Source organism: Pinus tabuliformis, chromosome 1_1 (genome assembly GCF_031772625.1).
Source record: "Pinus tabuliformis cultivar Carrire ecotype Pingquan chromosome 1_1, CPIR1, whole genome shotgun sequence".
NCBI lineage: Eukaryota > Viridiplantae > Streptophyta > Pinopsida > Pinales > Pinaceae > Pinus > Pinus tabuliformis.
In genome coordinates this window covers 336,943,406-336,961,810 of record NC_142297.1, presented here as the reverse complement: position 1 = coordinate 336,961,810, position 18,405 = coordinate 336,943,406, and the positions used below count along the sequence as shown (strand labels likewise).

Sequence of the window (18,405 nt, the reverse complement as noted above, 5' to 3'; positions counted from 1 at the left end):
GGACTGAGGATAAAAGTAGGCGAATTGACCTCGTTTTCTGCTGTGACAGATGTCTTAAAATGCTATGAGACAGTTGAGCTCGGGGGCATAAACAATTCATGTATTACAAATACGATCTAAAATAAATGGGAAAAAACTGCTCTTTCTATTTTGACCTAAGTATTTATTTAGCCAAGTCATGATGTTGAATGCCTTTTCAGCGTCTTCATCTTCCTCAAGAGAATCGGGATGATGAGCAAAACCATGGCCTTTACGATGTCACTGCAATGCCATAAATGGTCCCTGTCCAGATTTTATGCCGCATATTTTCCTTAGATGAAACGAACACCTTAAATATTGCAACAACTGCCACGTGATGCCTGAGTTTCTTGTAAGCACCTTAATCACCAAAGAGATGGCATTTTCTGATCAAATCAAGCACAGAAATTTGCGCAATCAAGGTCCAATCTAAATTCAACATGAAATACACACAATGGAGAGAGGGACCCCATGTCGAATAAGCAAAATGTTGCATCTGGCATGTGTTTTGTGTTATTGCTTGGGTTTTCAAACTGGAAATTAAAAGAAAATCCTGAGTGCAAAACTATCTCATCGCTGGATCTCTGTATCTGGAAAATATATTTTCTATTCCTTCCATAACTTCTGGATATAAAGTTCTGGTTGTTGTGAAAGCAGAAATATTTCCCTTAAGCTGTTCCATGGATGTTGCACCAATAATTGTGCTTGTCACAAATGGGCGATCACGTGTGAAACCAAGTGCAATTTGAACTGGGGTAAGGCCATGTTGATGTGCCAATTGAATATACTTTTCAGTAGCTTCCTTAGCCAAAGAATTATTATAGCGACTCATGTATCCTGGAAAGAGATTAAACCGCCTTTTCTTCGATGCCACAGAATCAGGATTTGTATACTTCATACATACGAACATACATAAGAAGATATTGCAAATCTCAGCTTGTGCTAATGTTAAAGGTGAGGTCCCACTTATCATGGTCAAAGCTGGGTCAGTTTCATCCCATCAAGATCGTAGCTTTTGTTTGCAAAGCCACAAATCATGAAAATGCCAACCTTCTGCAGTGTACTGCCCAGATCGTTGTATCAATTGCACGAATTGCAGGCTTAATTTCTATCCTTTTCATGGAACAGTAGACAAGAAAATCCCGAGTATCTTAACTATTCTGAGTGATATCGCACAATTTAATAAGGGGAACAAAGTAAGACGTTTCATGAATCACTAGACCAAACTTAGTATTTTGCTAGAGATGTTAACCTCTGTAAAATCATTGTAAGCTTCACTCTTGTCTTCTATTTAAAAGGAATCATTTTTATGACCAATTTTTATGGGACAGCGGCACTATCCTTCCTCCTGGGGTATCAGTGCAAGATATAATGTGAGTAAATGCCAAATTCATATGAAGATCTTGTCTATTTTCTGTGATTGACCTTGATAGACACCCATGCAGATGTCTATGTTTCTAACTAAGTGGTTCTCTTTTGCCTCTTGTATACGTTTGCTCAGAAGTATTGAGTTTGATTCCACCCTTCAATTTCGATCGATAGGAAAAACCCCTGTTCTTCATCAATTGTAAAATATATTTTGCCTCTACAATCTTCCCCGCAGATTCATAAAGATCGATAGCCATCCTATAAATGTGCTTATCGGGTTCTATATAATCCTGCAGCTTTTCGAACAAGAGAATCCCTTCATGTGTGTGACCATTGTCACGGTATATCTTCAGCATTGTGTGGTGACAAGCCAAGTCACCCTTAAGTTCTGCCTTCTCTATCTCCATGTATAACCTGGAAGCATCCTCAACCAAGCCAGCCTTTCCAAATGCAAAAACCAAATGACTAAAATGGACAAGTCCTGGGGCCAGCCCTTGTCGATGCATTCTCTTGAGGAGGTCTTCTGCTTCTTGAAATCTTTGACAGTTTGTGTAAGCACAAATTAGTGAAAGGTAAGTATAGGAATCTGGAGAATGACCTGCATCCTGCATTTCAATGAAAACTTCCTCTGCTCTGGTATGCTGCCCTGACCTGGCATATGCATCGAGAAGGGTATTGTATGATATCTTCCCAGGTTTTATACCCTCCAATATAGATACAAAAATTGACATTCCACGTCCCTTTTTCCGCATACAATTGGCAAAGTCAACCAACTTTGGATGGCAAGGAACATCAGGTGGTAGAATTCCCCGAGGCTTACAAAAAATCAATGGAATAGGATACCAGTTTTTTGGGTGGACTTGATTCCCTCCGAAAGAACGAAGACTGCGCAGTGCTAATTGAAAATAAGCACTCTTGAAACCATCACCCCAATCACCTGCCTTTCCCCGTATACTGACAAAATAGTAAATTAAGCTTGCTAGTACCAGAGATATAATTGTAAACATCTAGGATATGAGGAACATTGTCACTAAACATAGAAGAGCACCCGCTAGAGAGAAGCTTCAATGGTGGAACTTCCATCGAGGTCGCCAGCTCGGAGCATCTAATAAATCAAGTAGAAAGCATGAAAGATTGACCCCTCCATAACACAGGAGGAAAAACATAGTGATCACAGGTGAAATAACATCCAGACTTCGAATGATAACACAAGAAGAACAGATTAGTGATGTGAAAAGAGTTGCTTGATGTGGTTCCCCACCATCAGGAGTCTTAAAATAGTTTAGTATGGGTAGTATATCATCCTTGGCAATTGCAGCAAGGAGCCTAGGAGCTCCTGTAAGGCTTTGTAAAGCTTCTCCAAGTGTAGACAGAATGACTCCAATTTGCACAACAACGGGATCTGGCCATGCAACTATTGCAGTCAACAGCCTGTTAGTGAGAAGTTCTTTCCTAGTGGCAACAGCTCCAAACATAAAAACAGAAACCAAATAAAGAATGGTTGTAGATCCTATAGCTGCCAATGTGCCAACTGGTATAGACCTCTGGGTATCTTTTAAAGATGCTGAACGGTTTGAACCTGCCATAATCCCTGTCACTGCTGGAAAAAACAAAAGCCCAAGTAAAGCCTCCATGTTCCAGTAAATGATGCCATCTGGAGCAGGAATTCCGGCCCGATTGGTATGCTCGTATTCGGAACCCCAATTTCTTTTAAAAGTGCTCAATCTTAAGCCAGTGATCTCAGAAGAAAGATTGCGATGAGAAACTGAAAGGATGCCAATGAAAATTATAAACACCGACAACAAAACGGGCACTAAGAATGCTGGAGAAAGTCTGTTGATTATTTTTACCCCATCAAACACAACAAGGCATAGAACAACAATGACAAGAACTCCATAGACTTGAAGATCATGTAAATTCGGACTGCTTAAAACCTCAATCTGTGGATTAGGTCCTGATGGGGATAGAGCATCTATCATTGTTGCACTGTCAAGATGGTGCTGACTTGCTGCCAGATGAAAAGCTGAAGAACAAATTAGATAACACATTTAATGATTTCTTCTTCAAAACAGGGTTTTGAAGAAGAATCAATCTCTGACATGAGACAGAGTCTAACATCGGCTCTATTTGGAATGGCAGCTGCCGCTTCGTGGAGGTGCCAAGAACTGCAGAACTTTGGGAGAGCAGACAGTGCCTCTACCCATTGGGCAATGGAGTCATCATCAACACAACTCTTGACTTATTTTCAAACTGAAACTGAACTGAAACAAACTTCAAACAAACTAAAACAAGATGCTGCCCTTATGGCTGTTTATTTATTTACAAAGCTACCCTACTTTGTTGTACAAACACTAGATCAGGTAATGCTAAAATTCCAAATTAACCATTCAAGTAAACCTGATAATGAAGCCGCTTGAGAATCCTGCCACGAAGTCACAGATGCAGTTGCTGGCAGCTCTTCATGCACGTGGTGACCCTGGTCACGGAAAAGACAGACTGATCTGTCAATCAAACTGAAAAATGTGTCCATGTATACCGCAATAGGATCACGGACACCGGACTCTGTTGGCTGCCCCAACTCTGCAACACATGCTTCCAGCTACACATTGTCAATGTATACCTCTATAGGCAAGTCTGTTATTTCTTGTTGTGAAGGAAGGAGGATTTCCAAGAACTTTTTAGGGTCTTGGAAATCATAAGACTGGATCTGCTCATCTAAATCTTGAATCTCTCTCTCGATTCTTTCAACAAGTAACTCACAGACGCTAGGATGATAATTCAGAGATTTCAAACATTGAAGGAAAAAACTTAAAACTTCTTCATTAATTTCAATATCCACTAAGCATTCTCTAAATTCGTTTAGAGCTTCACAAAGTGCAGGGTTTTCCACATACCCTACCATTGCATGAACATATCAACAGGCACTGGAATGTCTGGATCGAGTTGGAGTCGCCAGGTGAATGATTCAGCCTGCATATGTATCTGACTGTTGTCCACCATTAGCATCAGATCTGAAATTTGATTGCATGTACCGGGACAAAACAATCAACAAGTTGAATGTTCTCCCCAGTATGGTCGCCACTATGTTAGCGCTTGAGATTTCCCCCTAGGCTGAGGAAGGTAAACCTTCAAGGCAACATCAAACCATTTCACCTCGTAGCTAGCCCTATGGGGTATGAGAAGGCTCTCTCCGGTCAATCTCAGTAAAATATTCAATGGACAGAGATGACCAAATGGGTAAAAACTGATATTAGGCTAGTAAACTGATTAGAATGATTGATTTGGGGTTTTTAATTAAATAATGGGGTTTTTCTGAGCTGCATGGGCAAAATCACAGCTTCAAATAGAGAAATATAATGAAAAACACAGGTTGACGACTGAGGCAAGGTAGGCAAGGAATTTAGCATCAAATCTAGGTTTTAAATGGGATGGCAAGACTGGTGAGGAGCTAAGGAGGGCAAATAATACTTTGAATCCTCCTTAAACAGAAGAAAACATTGAATTGAACAAACTTATAGGCAGAGCATATAATACTATGAATTCTACCTAAACACTTCATTTGCTCAATTAGAAATGATCATGAGGTGAAATAGAACACAACATATTACATATGAAACACAAGAAACACTTATGCTAAATTAACATACCACAGGAATCTGAGAAGAATTGTGAAATTTCATTAAAAATCTCTGTCATATATTGTACAATGAAGCTCAGTTTCTCCTCCAGCTCTCAGCACTCAGAAAACTCTCCCCTGACTAACTCTCTCCTTTTCAAATGAATTTTTTTTAATAAATACATGCTGCTAAGGAAAAACAAATCGACTCCCTAAAACCTCTACGCTGTTTCACCTGAAATTACACAAAATTATGAAAGGGCGTTTCATCTATTCTAAACATGGAACAACGTTCCTCTAAAATCCTCTGATGGCTTGACATATGGAGCGCTGAACCTTTTGAATCGGGACTGAGGATAAAAGTAGGCGAATTGACCTCGTTTTCTGTTGTGACATATGTCTTAAAATGCTATGAGATAGTTGAGCTCGGGGGCATAAACAATTCATGTATTACAAATACGATCTAAAATAAATGGGAAAAAATTGCTCTTTCTATTTTGAGCTAAGTATTTATTTAGCCAAGTCATGATGTTGAATGCCTTTTCAGCGTCTTCGTCTTCCTCAAGAGAATCGGGATGATGAGCAAAACCATGGCCTTTACGATGTCACTGCAATGCCATAAATGGTCCCTGTCCAGATTTTATGCCGCATATTTTCCTTAAATGAAACGAACACCTTGAATGTTGCAACAATTGCCACGTGATGCCTGAGTCTCTTGTAAGCACCTTAATCACCAAAGAGATGGCATTTTCTGATCAAATCAAACACAGAAATTTGCGCAATCTAGGTCCAATCTAAATTCAACATGAAATACACACAATGGAGAGAGGGACCCCATGTCAAATAAGCAGAATGTTGCATCTGGCATGTGTTTTGTGTCATTGCTTGGGTTTTCAAACTGGAAATTAAAAGAAAATCCTTAGTGCAAAACTATCTCATCGCTGGATCTCTGTATCTGGAAAATATATTTTCTATTCCTTCCATAACTTCTGGATATAAAGTTTTGGTTGTTGTGAAAGAAGAAATATTTCCCTTAAGCTGTTCCATGGATGTTGCACCAATAATTGTGCTTGTCACAAATGGGCGATCACGTGTGAAACCAAGTGCAATTTGAACTGGGGTAAGGCCATGTTGATGTGCCAATTGAATATACTTTTCAGTAGCTTCCTTAGCCAAAGAATTATTATAGTGACTCATGTATCCTGGAAAGAGATTAAACCGCCTTTTCTTCGATGCCACAGAATCAGGATTTGTATACTTCATACTTACGAACATACATAAGAAGATATTGCAAATCTCAGCTTGTGCTAATGTTAAAGGTGAGGTCCCACTTATCATGGTCAAAGCTGGGTCAGTTTCATCCCATCAAGATCGTAGCTTTTGTTTGCAAAGTCACAAATCATGAAAATGCCAACCTTCTGCAGTGTACTGCCCAGATCGTTGTATCAATTGCACGAATTGCAGGCTTAATTTCTATCCTTTTCATGGAACAGTAGACAAGAAAATCCCGAATATCTTAACTATTCTGAGTGATATCGCACAATTTAATAAGGGGAACAAAGTAAGACGTTTCATGAATCACTAGACCAAACTTAGTATTTTGCTAGAGATGTTAACCTTTGTAAAATCATTATAAGCTTCACTCTTGTCTTCTATTTAAAAGGAATCATTTTTATGATCAATTGTTATGGGACAGCGGCACTATCCTTCCTCCTAGGGTATCAGTGCAAGATATAATGTGAGTAAATGCCAAATTCATATGAAGATCTTGTCTATTTTCTGTGATTGACCTTGATAGGCACCCATGCATATGTCCATGTTTCAAACTAAGTGGTTCTCTTTTGCCTCTTGTATACGTTTTCTCAGAAGTATTGAGTTTGATTCCACCCTTCAATTTCGATCGATAGGAAAAACCCGTGTTCTTCATCAATTGTAAAATATATTTGCCTCTACAATCTTCCCCGCAGATTCATAAAGATCGATAGCCATCCTATAAATGTACTTATCGGGTTCTATATAATCCTGCAACTTTTCGAACAAGAGAATCCCTTCATGTGTGTGACCATTGTCACGGTATATCTTCAGCATTGTGCGGTGACAAGCCAATTCAACCTTAAGTTCTGCCTTCTCTATCTCCATGTATAACCTGGAATCATCCTCAACCAAGCCAGCCTTTCCAAATGCAAAAACCAAATGACTAAAATGGACAAGTCCTGGAGCCAGCCCTTGTCGATGCATTCTCTTGAGGAGGTCTTCTGCTTCTTGAAATCTTTGACAGATTGTGTAAGCAAAAATTAGTGAAATGCAAGTACAGGAATCTGGAGAATGACCTGCATCCTGCATTTCAATGAAAACTTCCTCTGCTCTAGTATGCTGCCCTGACCTGGCATATGCATCGAGAAGGGTATTGTATGATATCTTCCCAGGTTTTATACCCTCCAATATAGATACAAAAATTGACATTCCACGTCCCTTTTTCCGCATACAATTGGCAAAGTCAGCCAACTTTGGATGGCAAGGAACATCAGGTGGTAGAATTCCCCGAGGCTTACAAAAAATCAATGGGATAGGATACCAGTGTTTTGGGTGGACTTGATTCCCTCCGAAAGAACGAAGACTGCGCAGTGCTAATTGAAAATGAGCACTCTTGAAAGCATCACCCCAATCACCTGCCTTTCCCCGTATACTGACAAAATAGTAAATTAAGCTTGCTAGTACCAGAGATATAATTGTAAACGTCCAGGATATGAGGAACATTGTCACTAAACATAGAAGAGCACCCGCTAGAGAGAAGATTCAATGGTGGAACTTCCATCGAGGTCGCCAGCTCGGAGCATCTAATAAATCAAGTAGAAAGCATGAAAGATTGACCCCTCCATAACAGAGGAGGAAAAACATAGTGATCACAGGTGAAATAACATCCAGAATTCCAATGATAACACAAGCAGAACAGATTAGTGATGTGAAAAGAGTTGCTTGATGTGGTTCCCCACCATCAGGAGTCTTAAAATAGTTTAGTATGGGTAGTATATCATCCTTGGCAATTGCAGCAAGGAGCCTAGGAGCTCCTGTAAGGCTTTGTAAAGCTGCTCCAAGTGTAGACAGAATGACTCCAATTTGCACAACAGCGGGATCTGGCCATGCAACTGTTGCATTCAACAGCCTGTTAGTGAGAAGTTCTTTCCTGGTGGCAACATCTCCAAACATAAAAACAGAAACCAAATAAAGAATGGTTGTAGATCCTATAGCTGCCAATGTGCCAACTGGTATAGACCTGTGGGTATCTTTTAAAGATGCTGAACGGTTTGAACCTGCCATAATCCCTGTCACTGCTGGAAAAAACAAAAGCCCAAGTAAAGCCTCCATGTTCCAGTAAATGATGCCATCTGGAGCAGGAATTCCGGCCCGATTAGTATGCTCGTATTCAGAACCCCAATTTCTTTTAAAAGTGCTCAATCTTAAGCCAGTGATCTCAGAAGAAAGATTGCGATGAGAAACTGAAAGGATGCCAATGAAAATTATAAACACCGACAACAAAACGGGCACTAAGAATGCTGGAGCAACTCTGTTGATTATTTTTACCCCATCAAACACAACAAGGCATAGAGCAACAGTGACAAGAACTCCATAGACTTGAAGATCATGTAAATTCGGACTGCTTAAAACCTCAATCTGTGGATTAGGTCCTGATGGGGATAGAGCATCTATCATTGTTGCACTGTCAAGATGGTGCTGACTTGCCGCCAGATGAAAAGCTGAAGAACAAATTAGATAACACATTTAATTATTTCTTCTTCAAAACAGGGTTTTGAAGAAGAATCAATCTCTGACATGAGACGGAGTCTAACAAAGGGCAGATGGTATCTAATGCTCAGCGTATCAAATAGTATTGAATGTTAAAGACCCTATAGTTAAAGGAAAAGCACAAATAAGGGCAGATGATATTTAATGCTCAACATATCAAACAATAATGAATGTTAAAGACCCTGTAGTGAAAGGCAAAGCGCAAAAAATAGTAGAGGACTAAATTTTCCATAATACCCAAGTGAAATTTACCCATGTAGAAGGCCCCACATAGTTGGACATCATATAATAACTAAAAAAAATAATAACCTGAATGACTTGAATACAAACATCCCTTGTAAGACTAGTGATAGAACAACCCAGAGTGCACCAGGACATTTTCAATTCATTTGGAGACCGATTTCTGCAGTCTCATGAAAGAAAAAAAGTTTTGCAGTTGGCCCCCATTTCTAACATTGAACATAACTGGAGATGAATAGCCAAAAGAGAGCAGCTCAATGCACCCTTTAAAAATTTCACTTTGTTTTCCATTTTTCTCAATTATATCACACTGTTTGAATCCACTTAAAACTTATTTCATCAATTACATAGGTTTACACACATATGCATCTTATGGTAGAAGAGAAAAAGGCTCTGTTAGGTACTGGAAACTTTAGATTCAATCTCAAAGAGAAAAAGTAGAAGGAAAAAATAAAATCCAAAGCTGTAACATCACTATATTAGTGGGGAAAGGGGAAATAAAAGTGATACAATGAATCTGGTTCTTCCTCAATTGAATGAAACTACAAAATTACAAATATATAATGTAGGAATACTCTGATTATAATCCAGAATCCAACTTAAAATATATCCACTAATTCCTCCAAGAAAGCTTTCCAACAACTAATAAAAAGATGAATGTAAGAATAAGCCAACTGTCAACAACCATATAGGTAAGGCAGGTCTACCGTTCCCTAAGGGCAGGCACTGAATAGAATTGTGAGCTTTTCCCATTAATTCTAGCAACCTTGTTAGATCCCTTGGGGGCAGTGACTAGGCCGAGAGTACCCCAGGTGACCAGGCCACTATGACCTTATCATAAACGTGCAGACCGTAATTAAGACCAAAAGGGATTTAGGAGTGTGGCATACTACATTGAAAGAGCCTCAGGTCACATTATGAACCTAATCGTAAATAAGAAGACTGTAACTGATCAAGAATTGTCGCATAAAATATTAAATTTGTTGAACCCCGAGCTTTACCAACTCACACCCAAAAAGTAAATGGATATGACAAAAAAACTCAAATAACTAATTTGAGGATGTTCTAGTTTCAATTTTTCCTTGAAATAATTTGTCCGACACTATTGTAAAAACAATATATGTAAACCAATAAAAATGCCCATATCCAAAAGACTGAAAGAATATGAACATGAAGTGTGGGTTTATTGAAAAAACCGCTCTTTTCCTCAAACCCGCTCTTAAGGGCTGTAACAAATCATTCTCAAGCAGCACACAGACAAGCAAAAATTCAATCAATCCACAGATGCTCCAATAAATCAAAAAAATAATACATAGAGAAAGGAATGGGAAAAATGTTTTAAAAAAAGATAAGAAAAAAACCAATTTAAAAATAAATAAATAAAATAAAATATCCCCAATGTCGCGCGGAATGAGTCGATCTTGCGGACAAGATAGACCTTCCTAGAATCTAAAGAAGACCTAACGACAAGCAAACCAACCAGACACTATCTTTCTCTAAATATGCTTCAATAAACAATAGAAAACAAAGGTTTCTAGGGCCTACCTTTGGTCCAATGCAAGCTTGTGGATGCCCTCGCTCTTTTGATCCAAATGAGCTCCTCTTCGCAAAACTGCAAACACAAACAAGGCAAACAAATTACATAGCACCTGAAAAACCAATTGAAAAACTAATTGCATGAAACATATTTAACATGAAAGTCAAGGAGTCCATGGAACAAATAACATAAGATACTTGTTGAGAAAAATGAGTTTGATTGTATTAATTCAAAAGAAGAAGAACCTTACAACCTTTGCCTTGACGTTGTACAAGCTCCTCCCAGGGTCCAACAAGATGTCTCCTCTACTTTGACAAGTTTCACTCCCTCTCCAATAGAACCAAGAGGTATGTGATCTCTCCTCTCAAGCTCAACCAAAGAGTCTCAATTTCACCAGCATTTACCCTAAAAAATGTTTAGCTTCTAACCTCTCTAGTCCTCACTCCAATGCCTGTATTTATAGTGCAATGGAGGGAAGTTACTAGGTCCTCCTTCAAAGGGATAAAGCCCTCATTCAAAGGGATAGCTCCTTTAGTCAAGGGATTAGCTCCTTCTCTTTTGGGATGCATGAACCACCTCATAGCGAACAATCCACGTCAAAATTCCTTCTAGAAAACTCTAGAATTAACCCAAAGTGAGTTTTTTAAGATAAAAATTGTGCCTTTTGACTTTCACAGGGGTCCGCACCTGCACCGTTATGAACAGAGTAGGTAGGTATGCAGCTTTTGTACACAGAAGGTGCGGGACCGCAGGTGACCATGGGAGAAAGTGCGGAACCAGAGTTACATTGATTTCTAATGTCTTTCTCCCACTTCCAAAGCTTGATTTGAAGAGCTGAGGTTCTAGACTTGCTTAGGAGGATAGTACAAGTGATGATAGATCCATACTGACTGCAAATAATCATGGTGACGATATTTTTGTGTAACACCCAAAAAGAAGTTTTTAGAGTGCATGGGAACTTACCCTCTCAAGCTCATCCTGGATTTCGTGCAGCTTTTCAATGGAGAGAACAAGCTCACCGTCTATGTGATCTTCCTCTTCCCCTTTTGATCTCTTGGACTTTTCCATCCTACCCAGTCCTTCTGACCAAAAAGTCCTAAAAATCCAACAGAGTAGAAGGCGCAGGCAGAGTGGCAAAGAGGGAATGGTCCTAGCATTCATTATTACCTCCAGAAACGTTGCACGCTCCATCTTGCCATTCTCAATGAAGAAAACTTCCAAAGCTTAAAATTTAGATCCTATCATTCATTATTACGTCCAGAAATGTTGCACGCTCCATCGTGCCATCCTCAATGAAGAAAAATCCAAATGAAATATTATCATTAAAATACCAAACAAGTTGTTGATTATTTTTTACTTCCACCTACAAAAGAGCGTTTTCCAGTCCAGGAGATATGTTTTGAAATAGTACCATTGGTAGTAGTGTGTGTGCTGAGCTAGTTGGCTACAATGGTGGCACCTAATTTACCAGGAACGAAACTTGGGAAAAGGACTCAAAATAGATGTGCATCTACATCCTATTAAACTAGAAATATTTGCAATAAATAGAACTAATATCTCAACTATTTTCACATTTTATGAACTGTACCTGTAGAGGTCCAGTAGTTGCAAGACCAAAAGAGTTATTCTAAAGCTTGAAGCTGGAAAAAATTTGACCATCGCACCATATAAGTTTCCCATTGATCTGAAGGCCTTGACATACTGATGTTGCAAGTAAAACATGCAATGGAGGCCTGCACAAAGCATTAACCAAATATCACAAGTTGCTTTAATCAGGTTGACACTTATCATAGTAAATACAATTCACATCTAACAACAATAAAGCCAAATTTTTCCATTTGTTATTTACAAAATGAAATGGAATTGACTATCTAAAACCCACCCAGAGCCTACTGCTCACTAATTTGTAGGGACAAGTGCATTGCCTAAACTTATCAAACAACCAAGAAGGTCTAGGACAAGAGGTCGAGTTGCTACTATGGGTATTGCTTTCGATTGAACATTGGGACCTTTTGTAGGTGAAACATTGATTTCTGTCTCAGTGGCTAATAATTCTTCATATGGAAGGTAACAGTTTACGTGCAAGTTTGGAGGTAACAAGGTACATATGGAGAGACATATGGGAGGTAACCTGTACAAGCATAAAAAGTGCTTACAAGAATATATGTGTGCTCTGACTTCTCAACAACATCAAGGAAAGACTTAATTTCAAAAATAAATTCTTTAATGATCTCTATACCTATTACTTACCACTTCAGGTAGAAGTGTTGACTGTGACAACTGCCAAAAAAACATATTATTATTAGACATATTGGAAGAAAACTCCGTGAACTAAGCATAAAATATAATACTTATACTAGAAAAACCTTACAAATGCAAACATCTCAAACAGTGACAGATGAACTTAAGCCTTTTCATTGAAATAACTTACCACTTCTCTGGTATCCATTTTAGAATCCAAACTAAATCCCAAAACTTAGAAGACTAGCCATTCTTGAACTTTTTTCCTTCTCATTCTCTAGCTCAAAATGGTGAGCCCCATGCTTGTGATCATAGGGCATAATAGAAATGGCATCCAACAATCTAGATGATGCCATCAGCTGCAAAACCTTCTATGCTAAGTATTTATTGTAGCTGTTTTGGAGGATATAGAGCTTGTACCATGCATAAGCATGATACAAATGATTTTCTAATATCTAAAATATCTTTGTTAACTTTGAATAGTAGATTGTCATCATTTGAGGTTTAGGAATATTCTTGACCATACACAAGGCCATGAATATCTTCTATAGAGTGAAAAGCTTCCTACATATCATATGCCATCTGCCATAAGAAATACTATAAGGCAAAAATATATTAAAAATAAAACTAATTTAGCTCACATATTCTATAGTAGGTTCATGGAATTTCATTCAACCCAAAGCTTCCTCTGCAATAGGGTATTCTCTAGTAATTAATTCCTACAAGATCAAACTATATCAACCTTCCCATCTAGAAAAATATAATCCTATATCTAATTCAATAGATAAAATTTTAGATTTATGGCCCCCATTGGATAATGATACCCTCTTAAAGGCGTGCCAAAAATCTACTCAACATGACATTATAACTATTTACATCATGGGCAATATGGGTAAACTCCCAACCAAAGATAAATGGTTTCTAGAATATGACTTTTCTCCACATTTCCCTCATCCCATTTCATAATGGCAGCCAAAAGTCCAGATGATGCCATCCATGTATTCGATTGATTTATGGGAATGAAGGAAAATTGGAAAGCCAATGATCTCCTATAGTTATGTATGGCTTTGTCTAGTACCTATGGCCTCTTAGACAACCAAGATTGAGCTCAAAATCACCCCAACAAATGAAAATAATGCTCAAGGGAGAGGGAAACGACTCTAGTAAGTAGAAATCCACCCAAGAACGCTTAAGAACACTCCAAGTAAGGAGAGAGAAATTCTTAACAGTAGTACAAAAACCAAATTAGCAACTCCTTGAGGAAATGCAACATCTCCAGAACCGTGGCAGTTGATCTCTAACTCAACAAGAAAGTGGATTATGAGTAACTCAGAGCTGATGCATTTCATAGAGCATTAATCAATCAAGAGTTTCTGAATGATGCTAATAGAAATTCAATGGAGAGTTATTTATTTCAGCCATGAGCACAAAGACAGGGAGAACATATAATATAACTAACGAGTAAGAATGATGATAACTCATACACCATAAGTTTATTATATCTTAGGAACATATATTAGATGGGAGCCTAGCACGTTGCCTTCATTGTCAAAAGAGAGATGTCCATGTGAAAATTAACCCTCACTCCATGTGAGAGTATTGCAGCATAGCTGTTATGGGAAAATGAAGGAATTGGTCATGGCACTTAAACACTGAATTGAGCTAGTTCCAGTCTTGTCCAATTAGGGCTATTGCATCTTGTCACAAGCAAAGATTGCAGGACATTTCAACATTACAAAGGAAACAATCCAGGCATAGTCACTCTTTGTTTAGTTAAGTCAACGCTCATAGAGAATGATATCCAGGCGTTTTAGTCTATATTCGACCTCTTTTGGGTAGCAACCAAGAAAGTGAAAAATCTTGAAGTCTGTAATGCAATGGGAGAAGAAAAATTGAGGATAAAAAGAAGTCTACAACAGTTGAAGAAACTGAAGTCTGTGACTAAGCTAAATCTCAATCTAAAGCTATCTATTTGCAGCAGGATCTGAATATCTGTGGTAAAGAGTCAAGGGTTTTCTGTAGTCATAAAAGATCAGTAATAGAAGGCAAAGACTCTGTAATTAGAAGTCAGTATATTATAATAAGAGACTAAAATTTCAATAAGGACAAAAGTTCAGAAGCTGCTTCTAACTTTGACTAGGCAGAGACTCAATTATTGACCTTGACTTAAAGAGGAGGGCTGACTTTGAGGGACTCTTTGGTCTTGTGTTGGATATCTCATTTTGAATAAATTCAATAAGAGGATGATTGTTGGGTTTTCCCCTATTGAGAGGTTTTTCCTTGCAATGAAAGCCTAAATCTTTGTGTCTCGTACTTCTTTGTGTCCTTGGAAGAACAATTTGTGTAATTACTTGATGAAAGAGAAATATTAACTAACAAAAAAAAGAATACTTATAAAGGAGTTTACTTCCAACTATGAAGGAATACAATGAAGACATAAAATTTGTAAATCTTAAACTTGGATAGGCTGTTGCACCTCCAAAAACCTAACTCATTAAGCCATGAACTAGAAACATTCTGTGGAACTCCAAAACCAAATGAATTAGAATGAATTATCAACCAGAATCAAGGGCCTTTACACTTTACATTTGACAATCTATTGCAGTATGAATATTGAGGTCACAACTATTCATATATATTGCATTGTTTTAAGAAAGGATGATCATATTTTATATATTTTGTCTAGTAAGGCCTGCACTTCATCATTGCCAGCTCTAACCAAGGTTTCATGTTCCCATTGTAATGAACAACAACTGCATTTCCAATCTCTGAATAGTCCACGCTAGGATTATATCCTAAACCCAACACATGCCAAGACTTGTCCAAAGGATGGGTCAAGCCATAAAACATTCAATTCAGGGGATAGTGTTCCAAGCTTCCACAACACTCTATCCTCATTCTGACATACAATAAAATAAAAACTTAGAAATTGAACAAAGGAAAACCCATTAAGTTTTCTAGCTAATTACGTCAAATTTACTTCAAATACTTTAAAGTAAGCATTACAGGAATTAACATAAATAAATCACACTACACACTTACCGTGTTCTACCACTTGTGATATATTCCAGTTATATCTTGTTTCTCCCATTCTTTGAGATCAACTACATTCATCCCATATGCCCAACCACAAGCATTAGGAACAAAGTGTTTGGCTATGTGCAGATTGGAAAAATTAAGGTATTTGTCAAACCAATGAAAGCTTTCTCCACAAGTTTCCACTGAAGCATTAACCTTTCCATGAAGATCTACTAACCACAAGGGCGTCAAATCTTTCTGCACCACAATATCATCATCCAATAAAAGGATCTTGTCCATTTTGGGATAAACTTGTGGAAGATAAAAATGAAGATGATTTAGCATGGATAAATATTTTAGATTTATATATTTCAAATTGGAGGAACGTGCTGAGAGTGTAGTTGAGTGATCTACCTTGAAATAATACTACTTCATAGCTGTAGATTCAATAACCACAGGGAAATAGGAAGAATTGAGACATTTAAAATCATCAACATTTTCTGCATGTATCGTAGCTTTCCTTGGGGGATTAAGTAAAACCACATTTTCATGGCCCCAGAATTTAACTTGTCTGTGATGAGATGAAATAAATGTTTCTTAAATTCCTACAAACACATGTAAATCACCTACAATCAGATCCAAATATTAAATGTAAAGTGCAACAAAAATGTTGGACTTCCAAAATTAGAGTAATTTAAATTAATAAAACTTCACCTTAGCATTCATGACAGTCGAATTCATAACCACAGATGCAGCCAATACATTGTTAGAAAATAATGCATAGTGATAAAGAGTTGGATCCTCCAACTTGTCCTTTTTACGAAATTATCACTTTTCAAGAGGAAGAAAGTAATAATCTATGGTCAATCACATGGACAGATAGTGCAGGCTCTTGGGGACAGACTTTGTTGCCACCTGACTTAAAAATTTACTTTTCTTTTGAAAGGTCCTTACTTGCTCGTCTGCAGACTGAAGCATGGCTTGGAACTTTTTTGTTACTATCGCACAGCCATAAAATTGCTCTCTAGCCTTGGATAGGACATGACCCATAGCCTTGATCTTCTTAGGTGCACTGAAACATTCATATCAATTACCGGTCATGAAAAATAGAATGAAAAGTAGAAATATTGACACACAGACTGCAACTTCAAAAGAGACAAAGGATATGAACACCAAATGCAAAATTAAGCACTTACTACTCTTGATTTAGAAGCAGCCAATGCGAAAATCCAGGGGTTAGTGTTCCAATCTTCCACAACACTCTATCCTCATTTTGACACACGATAAAAGAAAAAATTAGAAATCGAACAAAGAAATACCCATTAAGCTTTCTAGCTAATTACTTCAGATTTACTTCAAATAATTTAAAGTAAGCATCATAGGAATTAACATAAATAAACCACACTACACACTTACCATGTTCTGCCACTTGTGATATATTCCAGTTATATCTTGTTTCTTCCATTCTTTGAGATCAAATACATTCATCCCATATGCCCAACTACAAGCATTAGGATCAAAGTGCCTCACTATGTGTGAATTGGAAAAATTAAGGTATTTGTCAAACCGGTGAAAGCTTTCTCCAAAAGTTTCCACTGAACCATTAAGCATGGATAAATATTTTGGATTTATATATTTCAAATTGGAGGAATGTGCTGAGAGTGTAGTTAAGTGATCTGCCTTGAAATAATACTCTTTCATAGCTATGGATTCAAGTTGGCGAAGCACAGGGCAATAGGAGGAATTGAGCCATTTAAAACCATCAACATTTTCTACATGTATCGCAGCTTTCCTTGGGGGATTAAGTAAAAACCACATTTTCGTGGCCCCAAAATTTAACTTGTCTATGACGAGATGAAATACATGTTTCTGATATTCCTGCAAACACAAGTAAATCACCTACAATGAGATCCAAATATTAAATGTAAAATGCAGAAAAACTGTTCGACTTCCAAACTTTAGAGTATTTTAAATTAATAACACTTCACCTTAGCATTCATGACAGTTGAATTCACAACCATAGATGCAGCCAATACATTGTTGGAAAATAATGCATAGTGATAAATAGTTGGATCCTCTAACTTGTCCTTTTTAGGAAATTTCACTTTTCAAGGGCAAGCAAGTAATAATCTATGGTCAATCGCATGGACAGACAATGCAGGCCCTTGGGAACAGTCTTTGCTGCCAACTGACTTAAAAATGTACTTTGCTTTTTCATGGTCCTTACTTGCTCATCTGCAGACTGAAGCATGGCTTTCAAATTCTTTGTTACTATCCCACAGTCATAAAATTGTTCTCTAGCCTTGGATAGGACATGACCCATAGCCTTGATCTTCTCAGGTGCACTGAAACATTCATATCAATTATCAGCCATGAAAAAGAGAATGAAAAGTAGAAAGATTGACACACAAACTGCAAATTTAAAAGAAACAAAGGATATGAACACCAAATGAAAATGGAAGCACTTAGTACTCTTGATTTAGAAGCAGCCAATGTGAAAACTATTACCTTTGAGGTAGATCAGAATTTGCATTAGCCTCACCCAATGTACACTGACATTATT

The 18,405-nt window shown here is 37.7% G+C and overlaps 2 pseudogenes; both read right to left on the bottom strand.

Annotated features, from left to right (window-relative positions):
- Positions 1–939: 939 nt before the first annotated feature.
- On the bottom strand, positions 940–3,434 carry LOC149212940 (cation-chloride cotransporter 1 pseudogene; annotated as a pseudogene).
- Positions 3,435–6,680: 3,246 nt separating this feature from the next.
- The window catches only part of LOC149212939 (cation-chloride cotransporter 1 pseudogene), a 136,148-nt pseudogene continuing 124,423 nt past the window's right edge, over positions 6,681–18,405 (bottom strand).